Raw genomic sequence first — 16,461 nt, 5'->3', positions numbered from 1 at the left:
AAGTCCCACTGGGATGGTGCGTGATGATACTGAAGTCCCCACTGGGATAATGTGTGATGATACTGAAGTCCCCACTGGGATAATGTGTGATGCTACTGAAGTCCCCACTGTGATGGTGTGTGATGCTACTGAAGTCCCCACTGTGATGGTGCGTGATGATACTGAAGTTCCCACTGGGATGGTAGTTGATGATACTGAAGTCCCCACTGGGATAATGTGTGATGATACTGAAGTCCCCACTGTGATGGTGTGTGATGCTACTGAAGTCCCCACTGGGATAGTGTGTGATGCTACTGAAGTCCCCACTGGGATGGTGCGTGATGATACTGAAGTCCCCAGTGGGATGGTGCGTGATGATACTGAAGTCCCCAGTGGGATAATGTGTGATGATACTGAAGTCCCCACACTGATGGTGTGTGATGCTACTGAAGTCCCCACTGGGATAGTGTGTGATGCTACTGAAGTCCCCACTGGGATAATGTGTGATGATACTGAAGTCCCCACTGTGATGGTGTGTGATGCTACTGAAGTCCCCACTGGGATAGTGTGTGATGCTACTGAAGTCCCCACTGTGATGGTGCGTGATGATACTGAAGTTCCCACTGGGATGGTGCGTGATGATACTGAAGTCCCCAGTGGGATAGTGTGTGATGATCTCAAAGTCTTCCACAGATAGTGCATGGTAATATAGTAGTGTACGCCAATATGGGTGTCATTATGTTGAAGGGGTATGATAACTCTGAAGTCCCAACTGGGATGGGTTGTTATGATACTGAACTTCCCACTGGGATGGTCTGTGATGATTTTGAAATCCCAAGAGGGATGGTGTGTAACAATAGTGAGGTCCCCACTGGGGTGGTGCGTGATGATACTGAAGTCCCCACTGTGATGGTGCGTGATGATACTGAAGTCCCCACTGGGATGGTGCGTGATGATACTGAAGTCCCCACTGGGATAATGTGTGATGATACTGAAGTCCCCACTGTGATGGTGTGTGATGCTACTGAAGTCCCCACTGGGATAGTGTGTGATGCTACTGAAGTCCCCACTGTGATGGTGCGTGATGATACTGAAGTTCCCACTGGGATGGTAGTTGATGATACTGAAGTCCCCACTGGGATAATGTGTGATGATACTAAAGTCCCCACTGTGATGGTGTGTGATGCTACTGAAGTCCCCACTGGGATAGTGTGTGATGCTACTGAAGTCCCCACTGTGATGGTGCGTGATGATACTGAAGTTCCCACTGGGATGGTGCGTGATGATACTGAAGTCCCCAGTGGGATAGTGTGTGATGATCTTAAAGTCTTCCACAGATGGTGCATGGTAATATAGAAGTGTCCGCCGATATGGGTGTCATTATGTTGAAGCCGAAATAACGATGAGGTGTCATAATATGGAGGATTCCACAAAGAGGACGTTGGATTACTATGGCCCAACATTGATGTTGTCTGATGGTTTGGATAACTCCACAAGTCTGTTGTGTGAAGATATTGAATTCTCCACAGGGATGGTGCATGATGTGCAAATGGAAATTTCCCATCAAGAAGCAGAGCTCAGCCTCTTGACGTGATTCTGAAAATCTATGGTGCACAAACTTTGGCAACTACTCTGTATGGCGCAGCCATTTGGGGTTTCCAAAACGCGGCGGAAATCCAAGGTAAAGAAAATAAATTTTTTAAAAACCTGCTGGGGCTACCGACCAGTGCCCCCGGATTAGCTATTCATAGAGAATTGGGGGCAGAGTTTTGGGAGGATCAGTGGGCGATGGCACCATTACTCTTTTGGATTCGGCTGTGGGCTAACGAACACGCAACGCTGTGCCATTTTATTTTACGCACTGTGTTGGGCAGATCAGGATGGAAAAAAATCCCATGGTTAGCCTATGTTTCGGATAAATTGGGGGAAGCTAATCTAAGTGCCCTGTTCCCCCCTGAATTTTTAATCACTAAGCCAGAGGGGGCAGCCTACAAGGTTAAACTGGGAGAATTTGTAGCTAGGAGGAAATTTCTCCTGGGATATACCCAGAAACATGACGCTTTCCACTCCAGTATTAGTAATCTTTCTGGAATCCAACCATATTTGATTAGGAGCATTTTTAAAACAGAAAGGTGGTTGATTACGAGGGCCCGCTTTGATTGCCTCCGGCTACAGGGAAACACATGTAATTGGAAAAGTTTTCCCAGTGATGCCGGCTGTCCAGTCTGCGGTCACAAGCGCGAGGACCTTTCGCACCTGTTGTTCTTTTGTACAGGATATGCGGGTATCCGCAGATTGACCTTGGTCCCCGCCCTTAAGAAAACGGAGATTCGTTTACATAAGGCTGCACTTGAGTTTCTTCTGAGTGCTGAGTCAGTTTTTACATCTTGGGCCCTGTTGACCTTTTTAAAAAGAGCGATGTATTTTAGAAAGAATCTATTGAATCTGCAAGGTGGGGGGAGTTAGTGCCACCAATTTTAACAATGAATTATGTTTGGGGAAAAGTGCTTGAGTCCTGTTTTATGCTTGATTATAATGTATAATTTTAAAATATGCCCTCCTGACCGGCAAGCAAGTGCAAGTTATTTTTATCACTGTTGATCGTATCTTGTAATTTTTGGCATTTATCTTTATTTGTCTTTTATATAATTGGCGTCTTTGCAACATTGGAAATGTGTAATTCATATCTTTTTCTTTTGTCGTTTAATGGAAGTTTTTATATTTCCGAATAAACTTGTTTGATTGATTGAAATTTCCCATCTGTGAAAGGTACAGTGAGTAAAAAGCGTGTGCCGCAAACTCTCATCTCACAACAGGTCATCAGCCATGTTTTTTCTGGAGAGGAGCGCCTACTACCTTTTTTGTAAATATGGTGCATGATGATATAAATTCACAAAGATTCAGAATATCATTATATTGAATCCCCAGAAGGATGAGGAGTTATGTGGTAATTTCCACACAGATGGTGTATGATACACAGATGGTGGTTGATGATATTAATGTCCATACAGTGATAGTGTGTGATGATTAAGATGTCCCCATCAAGATGATATGTAATTCAAAGAATGCAAAGGGAGGTTCTGTTATTATATTGTATTTTTACAGATGATACAGATGTCTCCACAGGAATAGTTTGTGATAATGTTGAGATCCTGCCATGGATAGTCTGAGATTATTGCCAAAATGTGGATGTTTTTCAGTTGTGTTCAAGTCTGCATAGGGATGGTGTGCAATGACATTTAACTATTTACAGAAATTCTCCAGCATGGGGTCTGGCATGGATTCACATGCTCATGAATATTCCCCGTCGTCAGGCTGGGAATCCTCGGTAAAGAAAAAACCAGTATCAGTTTCGTTTCTGATCTGTCTTTCGTAGTAGTAACCAATCACTGGTCTCTGCGTCATACTGACCACAGCCAATGACTGCCCTCTTCCTAAGCACCGCCTCTGGCAGCCATCTTCGGATTTTTACCGCACGTTCATGTGTTGGGATCCTCGTGCTATTGCTCTCGAGCGTTAGTGCTATTTTTTTTCACGTTTTTTCTCAAAAACTTCGTTTTTTCGGTCAAAAGAGCCTCAAGCTCCACCGATTCTCCATCCGATCAACGTTGACCCGTGTCGGATTCGTCTGTGCCCCTCAAGGGTGAAGATTTCGTCGAGCTACGCTTTTGGAGGACTCCAGAAGTTTCTCAGGCCCGGTCATGGCCCAGGAGAAGGGAAGCTCGACGCCCGGAAAGCTGTTCAGGGTCTGCCCTGGATGCCAGCTGCAGAACGTCTTCAAGGAGGACGAACACTCTTTTTGTCTTTACTGCCTACATGAGGACAAGACGCACGTGGAGAAGGACTGTGCGTTTTGCGGCAACATGTCGGAGCGGACCATGAAGGACCGCCATCTGCGTCTTGCCAACTGGCTGGGAGGGAAGAGCCCGTCCGGCGAGAAGAAGAGGAAGAAATCCGAGCGGTCTTCTAAGACCTTTGAGGACGCCCCGGCGACGGGGGTCCAACATAAGGCCAAGCACCGCGAGTCCGCTGGCACCGGGAACGCCGAACGGTCGGGCTCTACGGGCGCCAGGCAGGGCGCACCCTCCCCGGCACCATCAACCACGAGCCAACGCTCTGGGTCGGGTAAGAGGAAGGCCGAGCACCCGGCGAAGCTCCTGGAGAGGCCCCGGTCGAGCTCGAAGGCGGAGGGGGAGCGAGGCAGTGTCCCCCCCCCTCAAGGATAAGGCGGTGAGCGCACCTAAGGTGGTGAAGGCCTTAATCCATCCGGCCAAGCCCTCTATCGAAACTGTCGCGGCGGCCCTGGCTCAGCCTGTGGAGGCTACACCAGTGGTGGCGACCTCGGGGCTCAGAGTCTCCCTGCCACCTCGGAGGGAGTCCTCTTTTGTGCCCATCGATAGGACCCCCGTGAAATCCCCCGTGGGGAAGAAAAAGGGGGGCAGGGCGTCGTCGTAGATTCGGCCTCAGCCTCGGAGGAGGAGCTGGTCGAGGTCTTAAGCCACGGCCTCGGCGTGGAAGAAGACCAGCCCGTCGGGATGGATCCCGACGCAGGTGACGACGACATCGTCGAGGGTACCGACGGGGCCCCTGATCGCCCGTCGGATTCCCCTCTGCCAGCGCCGCGAGACAACTCGGCGGCCATTTTGTTGGCTATACAGTCCTTATGCTCAGAGATAAGGACGAGACTACCGTTGCCGACGGAACCTCTCCCGTCGGGGGACCCAGAACCGGGACCTTCTCGTGTTCCCCCTACCAAGAAAAGAAGGATCCACCCTCCGCCTCCTTTTCAGCCGTCGCGCCCCTTCCAGCCCTCCTCCCCGTCCACCCGAGGGGATGATACGGGGACTGACACGGCAGCGACGGGTACGGACGACGAGGTATACGACGAGGATGTACCGTCGTCGCCTCCCACCAGGGCTTCTCCGCCCGACGAGATTGGATCGTTCCACTCCATGATCACCAGGGCATCCGAGCTTTTCCAACTCTGCCCTGAGGAGAAGAAGAAGGAAGGTTTCCTTTATCAGCGGCGCGAGGCCAAGAGGAAGACGGTCCTCGCAGTGCCTCTATTGGACGACATTTGGGATGAGGGCCTCACCCTCCTCAAGAACCCTTCCACGACGCCAGCTAGAAGAGACCGGTACGAGAAGAAGTACCGGGTCCCGGACACGGCCCCCCTGTGCCTCCGGGCGCAGCCTACCCCGGACTCCGTCGTCTCCGCGGCGGCCAGGAAAAAAGCGGGGGGGTGCGGCCTCCACATCGACTTCCCCACCGGACGGCGAGGGAAAGAAATTGGACGCTATGGGACGCAGAGTCATCTCGTCTGCGGCGACGACGATTAAAGCGGCCAACGCCTTGGCTATCGTGGCCCGCTACGACAGGGAGCTCTGGTACAAACTGGCTCCCCTGCTGGGCTTCTTGCCGGACGACAAGAGGGCAGAGGCCCTGGACATCCTGCAGGAAGGTGAGGTGGCTTCGGACCACGCCATTACCGTTGCGACGGACATCGCCGACATTGGGTTCCGCCAGTTGGGCAACGGCGTTTGCCTTAGGCGGCGTGGATGGCTCAAGGCTACGGACTTCCGTCAAGACGTTCAGACCAGAGTCCTGGACATGCCCTTTGATGGGAACAACCTGTTTGGGAAAACAGTGGACGATTCCCTTCAGGCCATTAAAGCGGACACCGAGACGGCCCGGGCCCTTGGAGTTCTGCAACGACGACGGACGCCCTTTCGGAGCAGCGGAGGCAAGGGCGCCTCCAAAAGTTCCGGCGGCGGTTTCTCCACCTACCGTCAAGCGGCCCGCTCGTCGGCTCAGGAGGCCTACAGAGGACGAGGCAAGTCTGGCGGACCCCGCCGTCGTCGCCAAGGAGGTCAAGGCGGCAAAGCCTCGTCGAAGCAGGATTGAACCGGCCGTGGGGTCGGGCCCCCACCGAAGCACCCCGGTGGGAGGCCGGCTGGCGAGCTTCGTCAGCGTGTGGGAGTCCATCTCCACCGACCGTTGGGTGCTGGACGCCTTGGCCCGGGGCCACGCGCTCGAGTTTCAAAGAAGGTGTCCGCGCGTCCCCCCCGTGGCCAGGAAAGAACTTCACGTCCCTCAACTTCTCCTGGAGGTAAAGGCGATGCTCAGGAAGGGCGCCATCGAACTCGTCCCAAAGAGGCTTCGGGGCTCCGGAGTGTACTCGAGATACTTCCTCGTGAAGAAGAAGACGGGGGGATGGCGCCCCATCCTGGACCTGCGACGTCTGAACAAGTTCATCAAGGCGCAAAAGTTCCGGATGGTCACCCTCCAGCACGTCCTGGGTCAGCTGGAGGAAGGAGACTTCCTGTCGTCGTTGGATTTGGAGGATGCCTACTTCCATATTCCCATCCTAAAGGGGCACCGAAAATTCCTCAGGTTTGTGGTCCAAGGGCGTCATTACCAGTTCAAAGCCCTCCCCTTCGGTCTACGGTCGGCACCCAGGGTGTTCACCAAGTGCCTCGCACCGGTGGCGGCGCAGCTGCGCCGCGAGGGGATCCACGTCAACCCCTACCTGGACGACTGGCTCATCCGAGCCAAGACGAGGGAGCTCGCCGTGGTTCACACGGCAAGGACCGTCCAACTTCTCACGGACCTGGGATTCTCCGTGAACTACGCCAAATCCCACCTGATACCCGCGCAAGACGCTCTGTTTCTGGGAGCGAGGCTCAACACAGTGTCCCTTCTGGCCTCCCCGTCGGAGGAGAGGACCAGGACCATCCTGGGCAAGGTGCAGCGGATGTTGGTGGCCGACGCGGCCAAGGTGAGGTCCATCAAGTCCCTCCTCGGAATGATGTCTTCCTGCATCTACCTCATTCCCATGTGCAGGCTCCGGATGCGCCCGTTGCAGGAGTTCCTGGACGCGCGCTGGATCCAAACGACAGGCAGTTTCGAGGAAAGGATCACACTCGACGAGAGTTTCCGACGAGCGATCCGGTGGTGGGGCACCCGCGCGCATCTGACGGCGGGCATGGACTTCCAGACCCCAGCCCACCAGGAGACAGTGACCACGGATGCCTCCCTGGAAGGGTGGGGAGCGTACACTGGAAATCTGCACGCAAGAGGCCTTTGGCTCCCGACGGAGAAATCCCTACATATCAACGTCCTGGAGCTCCGTGCAGTGTTTTGGGCCCTCAGGTCCTTTCTTCCGTCCCTCAAGGGCAAGGTGGTGAGGATCTTCACCGACAACACCACCACCATGTTTTACATCAGGAAACAGGGCGGAACCAGGTCCCCAGCACTGTCCAAGGAGGCGCAGGACCTGTGGCATTGGGCCGTCGCCCAAAGGATATTTCTGGTGCCGTTTCATCTGGCAGGGATAAAAAACACCATCGCCGACTCACTCAGCAGGGAGCTGCGCTCGTGCCACGAGTGGGAGCTACGGCAGGATCTAGTGGATCGCCTCTTCCGACGGTGGGGCACACCCCAGATCAACCTGTTCGCGACGGCGACGAACTCCAAGTGCCTGAGGTTCGCCAGCAGGTTTCCCCAGGCGAGGAGCATGGGCGATGCTTTCTCGTTCCCCTGGGAGGGCCTGTTCCTCTACGCGTTCCCTCCTTTGCCACTGCTAATCCGGCTCGTCAACCAGCTCAAGAGGTCACGGTGCAGGATGATCCTCGTCGCACCTGCGTGGCCGAGGCAGATATGGTTCCCGGACCTTCTGGACTTGTCAGCGTCCCCGCCAATCAAGCTGCCGGTGGACGCAGATCTACTCTCCAGGGAAGGAGGCGCCATCCTCCACCACGACCCGAAGTCGCTGAACTTGCAATACATCTGGAGTGTCCTAGGCACTTCTCCTGTGCCTGGGACAGGGTCTGTTTCCTCAGACCCTCGAGAGAACGGCACTCTCTCTGTCCCTTACAGAAGTCTGCCCGTGAGGGTCCCCCTTCAGCTAGCAAGCATTGAAGGTCGGGTGGTCCTTCGGGTTGAGTACCTCTCCCACAGGAAAGTCTTCTGGCTCGTCTCCCACTGGAGCCTGGATCCCAATGGGTGCTGTCGGAACAGCAGGAAGGAAGAGCTGCACCGCCAGGATTCCACAATGAACTCCTGTGCGGAAAACACGACAGAACACAGCATAAAAAGCAGTAAAGGACAAGGATACGGAGGCCATGTCCCTCCGATGCATTTCCAGCATCACAGAGGGAAGCCCTCGATGGGACCAGTGACAATGGCCTTGTGAGGACGGGGTATTCACAACTTTCATCTCTGTCCCCAGTATCCTTCCAACCCACTCAGTTTCCTGTGGCCCCTCACACCTCTATCTATTTCTGTAGAGTAGAGGATTCCATGCACAAAGATCATATTTGAATGAGGAAGAGGGAGGCTTAGCCACGAGGAGTGCATACCAGTACTGACAGGAAGAAGATCAGGCAAGAAGGCATAAGCCCACTGCGGAACCGACATACGCAGTACAGTCGCTAAAACTCACACCGGTCATAAAAAGGGAAGAAATACTGTGTACATTGTCAAGCCTGCCCTCGAGGAGCGAGGAACCAGACACTGCTTTCATGGCGAGAGACCGAGGGAAAGATAGCAAGATGCTGCCAGGAAGGGACAGATGTCTCCAGCAGTTCCGAGGAGAAGCAACTTGTCCGGAAACATGGAGAGAGGAAACTTGACCGGTGAAAGCAACATCAGAGAAAAAAGCACAGCCGAGGACGCTAGTGAGAGCGTGTCACTGCAAAGCCGTCGAGAGCAGATCACTGAACGCCAAAGCAGCACAGAAGCCACACTCCATTCCCAGGATGGACCAGAGACCGCAACAGCATTTCGCCATGGTAACAAAAGGGTCGGGCCGTCTGGTGGGACGTGAAGGCTACCCATAAGATAGAAAAGAACTTTGCAATACGCAAAGGTCAAGAAAAAAGGGATATACAAACAAGTGAGGAAACAAAAGCCAACTTTACAAAGTATCCTAAATTGAACAGTACCTGGCAGGAGAGTACACCAGGTCTGTTCAATGGGACATTGAGAAAAGCAGGGGTAATGAACCCACAAACGAATAACAAACAACTTGTAGAAATAAGAAGTGTTGTAAAGTAGCCTATGTGGGACAGTACCTGGCACGAGAGTACACCAAGTATGTTGAATTGGATATTGGGTGAAAAATGGAGAGAACCTCAAACATAACACAGCAGGGTCTGGGACCCATGTGAGGGCAGGTGACCTCTACAGAAGTGGAATCCTGGGGTCAAGGACCCATACAAGATCGAAGGAACGCACAGGCAAGGGCTTAGGGCCCCGAAAAAATTGAGTAGACCCTGAGGCAAACCAGGAGAACCTGGGGCGAAAGAAAGAAAGAAAGAAAGAAAGAAAGAAAGAAAGAAAGAAAGAAAGAAAGAAAGAAAGAAAGAAAGAAAGAAAGAAAGAAAGAAAGAAAGGTGCAAGAAGTTGTATCAAGGGGTCAGGTACCCACTAACAAAGGAAGAGACATTTTTTGGAACTCCAAGATATTTATTCAAGTCTGGCAGATAGTGCACCAGACTTAACGCAACAATCTTTGAGCTGGAGAAAGAAGAATACTAAGGGACTTACCTCCTTGAAACTTGGAAAATACGTTTTATTGATCAAAAGGGTCTAGAGTGAAGTCTGGCAGGATAATGAACCAAACTTCATACTCCATTTATGTATGGAGGAGAAGAATAAGAAGCAGAGACTCCCCCTTGAAACTTGGGAACTTTGTTTATACTCACTGTGTTTACTCATTAAGAATGGAAATCCAGAAAGTGAGAATCTCCCTCTGGATCATGAAGACACCCAGTTTTTCCTTAGTTAGTTGGCATAAGGGACAGAAATACGTTTTGACACAGGATGGTGGTCATCTTGCTTTTCACCACATCCTGAGTCCTTAATGTTTTGTTTGAGCCATGGCAACCCCTCATAGAACTGGGCAAGGTAGATTTTTCCTTTTTGTTTTATAATAAAAGTCTTTGCCAACAAGCAAGCCACCACTGTGTCAGACTCGTACTTCTGCTCCCTTACATTGGTGTGTCACGATGTGAAATTCCCACTGAAGATTTGTCATGGTGTGGATGCAGACCATGATGTGTGATGATGTTCAAGTTTACAAAGAGATATGTGATGTTATTAATATCCTCACAGTAATGATACATGATGTTTGTACATCACAGCAGGGATGGTTTTTAATGATATTGGAGTCTACGCAAGGATTTAGTGTGATGATACAGATTGACCTAAAGAATGCTATGGGCCCGATTCATGAATATTTGCCCAGCTCAAAATGAATTTGCACTGTGGAAAAGTGACTTTGCGCTTCCAACACAACCCCTGATTCATGGAACTGTGCAAAAATGACTAAGCGCTGACTTTGCCCAGCAAAAATACACTTTGCACAGTTGCATGAATCAGGGTTTGTGTCGGCAGTGCAAAGTCACTTTTCAGAAGTGCGCATTCACTTTGAACCAGGCAAATATTCCATGACTCGGGCCCTTCATTATTATACTGCAATCCTTACACGGTCTAAAATAATATTAAAGATGGCACAAGATTGATGTTCATTTGTGTTAACCATACCAAATGGATATTTTGTTATGATGTTTGGATCCCCAAAAGAGGTAGTATTTCATTATATTGAAGTTCCCAAACGAACGATATCTCAAAATGGATGTTGCTTGGTGATAGTAAAAGCATTAGTGGTTTCTAGTCACCTGGCCACGAGGGTCTCCTCCCCAGCAGGGAGAGCTTCCTAGTTCCTGGCATGCACAGTGGAGATGTGCTCAAAGGCGCCTCCATCTCTGCTGCAAAAGAAATAATGATTTCCTTTGTGGCTCGGGGCGGAGGAGCTCTGGGGCCAGGCAAATGGAAACCAGTGATGTTTTTACTGTCACCACATCCATGGGGCCTCCATCTCCTGCTGCAAAACAAATAGTTATGTATTTCCTTTGCAGTGCGAGCTGGAGGAGCGAGGGTGCCTCCATCTCGCGCCACAAAAGAAATCATTTCTTTCTGAAGTCCTAGATGCATGCACTTGAACATCAGAAAGAAGTGATTTCTTTCTGAAGTCCTGCTCTCCCCCCCAGAACATGGTGTGGCAAGGTCCCTCCCCCACAACATGGGAACTGCCGGGTCCCCCACTATGGCAATGACACCGCAGGTTAATAGGATTACATGTTAGGGGGCAAAGTAGTTCTGTGTTATGTGAAGGCATCATGAATTAAGAAACAGATAACTTTTCTAAAATCAATGTTTTGGGAGTAAGCTGCAGCGTAAGCTTCAGTTCTTGGCGTTGCATTCTGTGATGGTGTGCCCACTGGAGCAGTCTCCCTTCTGTGTTCGTTGGAAGAGGGTTTTGTTTTGTTTTTTTACAAATACTAACCCCTAGCGCATAGCCAGCGGAGTAAGCTGCAGTTTGTGGCTTAGTGGCTCAACACTGGGTCAAGTAACTGTGAGTTAGGGGGAGCAGCCTTGTTGTACTGGAAGTTGCTAATGTTATGCGCCATAATTGCCTGCTGCCTTCTTTGATCTCCTTGGTTTCACCCTTTGGATATGAACATTTATGATCTGCGGTCACGTTTGAGCCCCCGGCTGAAGCATTTCTCTGCTCTCTCTACTACTCGTGAGAGGATTCTACCTTCCAAAAAGGCCCTGGTTGTGACACAGCAATTGAAGCAGTTGTCTGTTTCCCCAGTGACAGCAGTGAGTGATTCACGCTCCATGCGGAACAACATGAGCGTGAGATCTTTGAGGTGAAAGAGGTCTTTGCTCCTGTTAGAGGCTGCCACGATAGTAAACAGCTTTGACCCGATAATTAAATCTCTGGCGTGGAGAGATTTGATGTTGGTGAGAGCTCCAGGTTAAGGGTTTTTGTGATGTGACACCGTTTCTCTAGGGATCTGATTGAGAATTTGTTGGAGGTGAGCTCAGGGGTGTAACAAGGGACGGATGGTTTGGTCTTAGCGTGGTTGATTTTTAAGGGGGCATGAGTGTCCAACGGCTTTATAGCAGAATTGTTGAATAATTCTAGGATGGCTCATGTATTCCCTGTGGTGGGGAAGTCTGCAGTTTCCTTCTAGCTTATTTTACCGGGAAGGTTTTAGAATGGGTGGTGCTAGGTGAGTGAGCATTTAGCCTGAACTTTGTGGGCCATAGTCGAATGAGTGATCGATTGTGGGATGTCAGCATTGTCAGATCAGTGAGATAGGGTCTGTGCAGGTTATGACAATGGATGATGTAAAGACCAAAGGTGTCATTACGAGGTTGAAGGTAAGTAACTGTCTTTACCGGCATGGAGCAAATATTGTGTCCATGTAGGTAAGAGCCGCTAATAGAGGGCTATTACGACTTTGCAGGCATGAGCTATGCGCCATGCCGGTAAAGACATTACTGGCATGCCGCTAAAGTCCCGAAAATGGACCTTAGCAGCATCATGTATAGCGCAGATTGCACTACCGGCATGAAGCAAGACGGCATTAGCGGTCACCACTAATAGCGGTGACCGCTATCAGCGGTGAAGCGGAACCGGAAGTAGCGTCATTGCACAGGAACAGGAAAGAGCACGGCGGCCATCTTTAAAAACTCAATCCATTGCCGTCCTCAGCAGCCAGGACCTGTAGTATACTGCTGTGTGGCAAAATCAATCCACAACAACAATACTATACCCAAAGCTGTGAAAAAGGATGTGTTTGCCCAGAGCCTCAAGAGGGAGGCTGTCATCAGAAAGAAGCAGATCTGGGCACTAGTGGCAGAAAAAGTCAGCGCGGTTGGCAACAACCCCCGCACAACTAAGGACTGCAGGAAGAGGTGGAATGACTTGCGCCTGCGAGGCTGCCACATCCTCTTGGCAAACAGGAGCCAGGCCATGGCAACTGGCAGAGCAGAAAGCTCTTCCATTAAGCTGTCCCGGTGGGTGGAGATATGTACAATCCTCATTGGCATGGAGGCCATTTAAGGCGTTGGTGATATGGAGTGTGGCGCAACATCATCGGCGGAAGTAGGTGAGTGTCCTAAGAAAACACTATGATGCATAGTCTGATGATAGTCCACCAATGTGTCTGTCTGAAGAGGTAAGCCATGCCCTAATACACACACATTCCAAGCCTACTTGTTGTCCGCAGTACAGACACATGCAGATGCCTGCAGCAAGACAATGCCATACCTTACACAAACCACACCAAGTTGTTAATGGCATAAGTCACAATGCATGCAGCCCACACAAATATGCATGTCACATAGCATACGTCTGCCCCAACATGAGTGACACCCATATAGCAAGCAACGTGATCATCCAAACTCCACTGCCTATTACCCTCTATTGTGTAGATGAGCTATTATACAAATGTATGCATGATGCTTCTCAAAACATCACTCATGCCGTCCCTCTCTTCAACCCACACAGGCTCAGATCATGACAGCGAGGCCCGGGACTAACCTCTACAGCCGACCACACCCCGTAAGAGGGCCTGGGATGAAGACAACAGGCCTTCCACCTCAAAAGCCCAAGACAAGCCTCAGCATGCACCGCAGAGGAAACCACCTCCGGATGCCATGGCACCGGTGCCGCCAAGGGCCGTTGACACTGAGTCCACAACTCCAGTCACACTGCCACAGGACACTGTAGAATCTGCACTCTCAGCAGAGAGCAGTTCTGTCGGGGAGGCAGCAACAGCACCCCTGGCTGAGGACGAGGCACAGGAACAGGTGTGGATGCCCGTGGAGGATGACTCCTCCGAATTGCCTGGCACACCAAGTCCGGCACCATTCCTGCAGCTCACATCCATAGACTCGACACATGCACCACCCAGGAACAGTATGGGGGGGGGAGTACAACCTGAGTCCCATAGGGGACCCAATAGAAATTGTGCATGATCCACAAGCACCCTCCACCTCCACAGGTGTACCAGCGGGGGTGCAGCGGCAGGAGGAGTTGACCTTCCTGGTGCGACAATTCGTAACTGACAATGCCCAAGCAAGACAGGAGTGGCGCAAAAACACCACCTCTCTGGGCACGATCATTGCCAGTAGCACAACTAGACAGTGCAAGGAGGTATCAGCCCTGTGGCGGTCCTCAGCCGCATTGCTGATGCATTGGAGGCTGAGCGTCCGGCACCCCAAGTGGAGCAGGCAGCCACCCCATCGTCCTCGAGCTCAACACAGACTATCCCACTACGCAGGTCAGCGTGCACCCTGCGCTGCCCGGAAATGCTGCCACCAGGTGCAGTGATTGGCAGGAAGTAGATGGGCCAGCCTGATGAAGGCAATAGACACTTGTTTAGATATGTGTGGGGGAGTTGTGGGGCGAGACGGAGGGGGGTGAGGGTGCGTTGGGGAGTTGTGGGGGGAGGTGGAGGGGGGTGAGGGTTGTGGGGGAGTTTTGGGGGGAGGGGGTGAGGGAGATGAGGGGTTAGTGCACTTTCATCTTCATTGTACATTTCAATACACCCGTTGTGTGAAAGAAAATTCTTGAGTGGACATTCCTTATTGCATATGTGACATTTATTCATATACAGTGCATAGTGTACATGTACTCCCACACCCAGTGCCCTCTGTCCAACTATCATGTCACCTTCTGCAGCCATGTGTGTCAGAAATATTGTGCAATTACTGACTGACGCACAACACATCCCTCCTGTGCATCGGCACCGGGATGATGTGCAGCCACATCTTCTTCATCCCCTTCATCATCACCAGGTGGTTGCAGTTCAATGTCAGCAGGCAGGGGCACGTTCCGTCGGATACACATATTGTGCAGCATGACACATGCCATGATGATCTTGGCCACCTTCTCATGCCTGTAGAGGAGTGCCCCACCCGACCGGCTAAGACAGCAAAACCGTGCCTTCAACAGCCCAAAGGTCTGCTCAATGACCACACGGGTGTGGGAATGATTGTAGTCCTCCTCGTGCCTGTTCTGTGGATTTCGGACAGGGGTGAGGAGCCACGGCTTCAAGGGATAGCCACTGTCACCTGCATGGGAGGCAAAAAAGGTATATGTCAGTCGATTCATGATGAACAGCTGTACTAGTCACACATGCCTGCAGATTATCGTTGGTCACATGCACATGTCCCTGGTTGTATGCACGCCATTTTTAGGCCCTCAATGTGTCCTGTGCCATGGACTAATGGTGTGGGTTGCATCTTCAAGATGATACACGGTGTGCACTGCTGTCATGTTTCTCATGCATTGTGTACGCATACAGCTGTGTTCGTGCCTAATTTGTGATGTGTTCTGTGGGATTTTCTGACTGGGAGCGTTGGCAGTAGGCTCTGCAATGTTAGGCATTCAGCGCTGATTTTTCCCATGGTGGCATGCTGCATTCCTGTGGTTGTGGTGGCCCTGTGACAGACAGTGGATTCCCTTGGTGGTTTTGTTCAATGCACTCCCATGGATGCTTGTCCTGTGTGGTGATTTGCTGGAGACAGCAACATAGTGCATATTCACTGCATGTTGCCAGATGGTGTTACGGAGTGTGAGGTCCGCTGATGAGTGGTGCTCGTGTTGTGGGATGTGGGGTGGTTTACTTTTTGACATGTTGTGATAGGTGTCAACCTTACTTCATTCCTATGGGATTTGGGTGTCATGTTCTGTTTGGGATGCTTTGGGGCACTGTGTTTATTGATGTGAACATCATGCTATCACATCAACATTGACACCATGGTGGTGTGTGCATCTCTCTCCCCATTTCAGTGCCATGTGCCTGTCATGCAACTTACCAAGCTGCCAGGCACGTCATCCAGCATGTAGCGTGGAGTTCCGCAGGACCATTGAGTCATGAGTTGATCCGGGAAATCGGGTACAACAATGTGTGATGATCTGGCTGGTGTCACATACCATCTGCACATTGATGGAGTGGTATTGCTTGTGGTTACGGTACACCACCTCCATGGCATGCGGAACCACCAACTCCATGTGGGTGCAGTCGAGGGCACCTATACAATTTGGCATGTCTGCCAGTGCATGGAAGCCAATTTTTGTATCAAAAATCTCCTGGGGAGTCCGTGGTAGGGATATGTAGTCCCTTGTGTGCTTGAGGAGGGCATCCAGCACTTGGTTCAGAATGCGAGAATATAAGGGTTGTGATATGCCATGCATGTGCCCCACTGTGTGCTGGTAGGTGCCTGTGGCAAGGAAGTGGAGCACCAACACTATCTTGAGTAGAGGGGGGATGGCGGGGCGTATTTCAACGAGGCTGACAATGTCGCCGTGTATCGTGTCCACGATGGTGGTGATGGTATCCCGGTCCAGACGGTACAGGGTGTGGATCTGCTCAGGGGTTAGGGTGAATGCACTGGCACTGATGCGAGGAATTGGTAGAAGAAATGTTGTTTCCGCAGAAATGCATTTTCATACATACAATACAATAGTCTCAAAAGCCTAATGCCACAACTGTATTTAATACACCATTACATGGGGACACCCAAGTTAGCCCCCTTGCACTAATATAAAGTCCAGTTAAATGAAGATGTTTTGAACTGGTTTCAGTCACTCACAAATGGTTGTTTCTACAGCTT

Source organism: Ambystoma mexicanum, chromosome 13 (assembly GCF_040938575.1).
Source record: "Ambystoma mexicanum isolate Mex_15411 chromosome 13, UKY_AmexF1_1, whole genome shotgun sequence".
Taxonomy (NCBI): Eukaryota; Metazoa; Chordata; class Amphibia; order Caudata; family Ambystomatidae; genus Ambystoma; species Ambystoma mexicanum.
The sequence above is the reverse complement of the archived record's forward strand: the minus strand, read 5'-3'. Positions refer to the sequence as shown.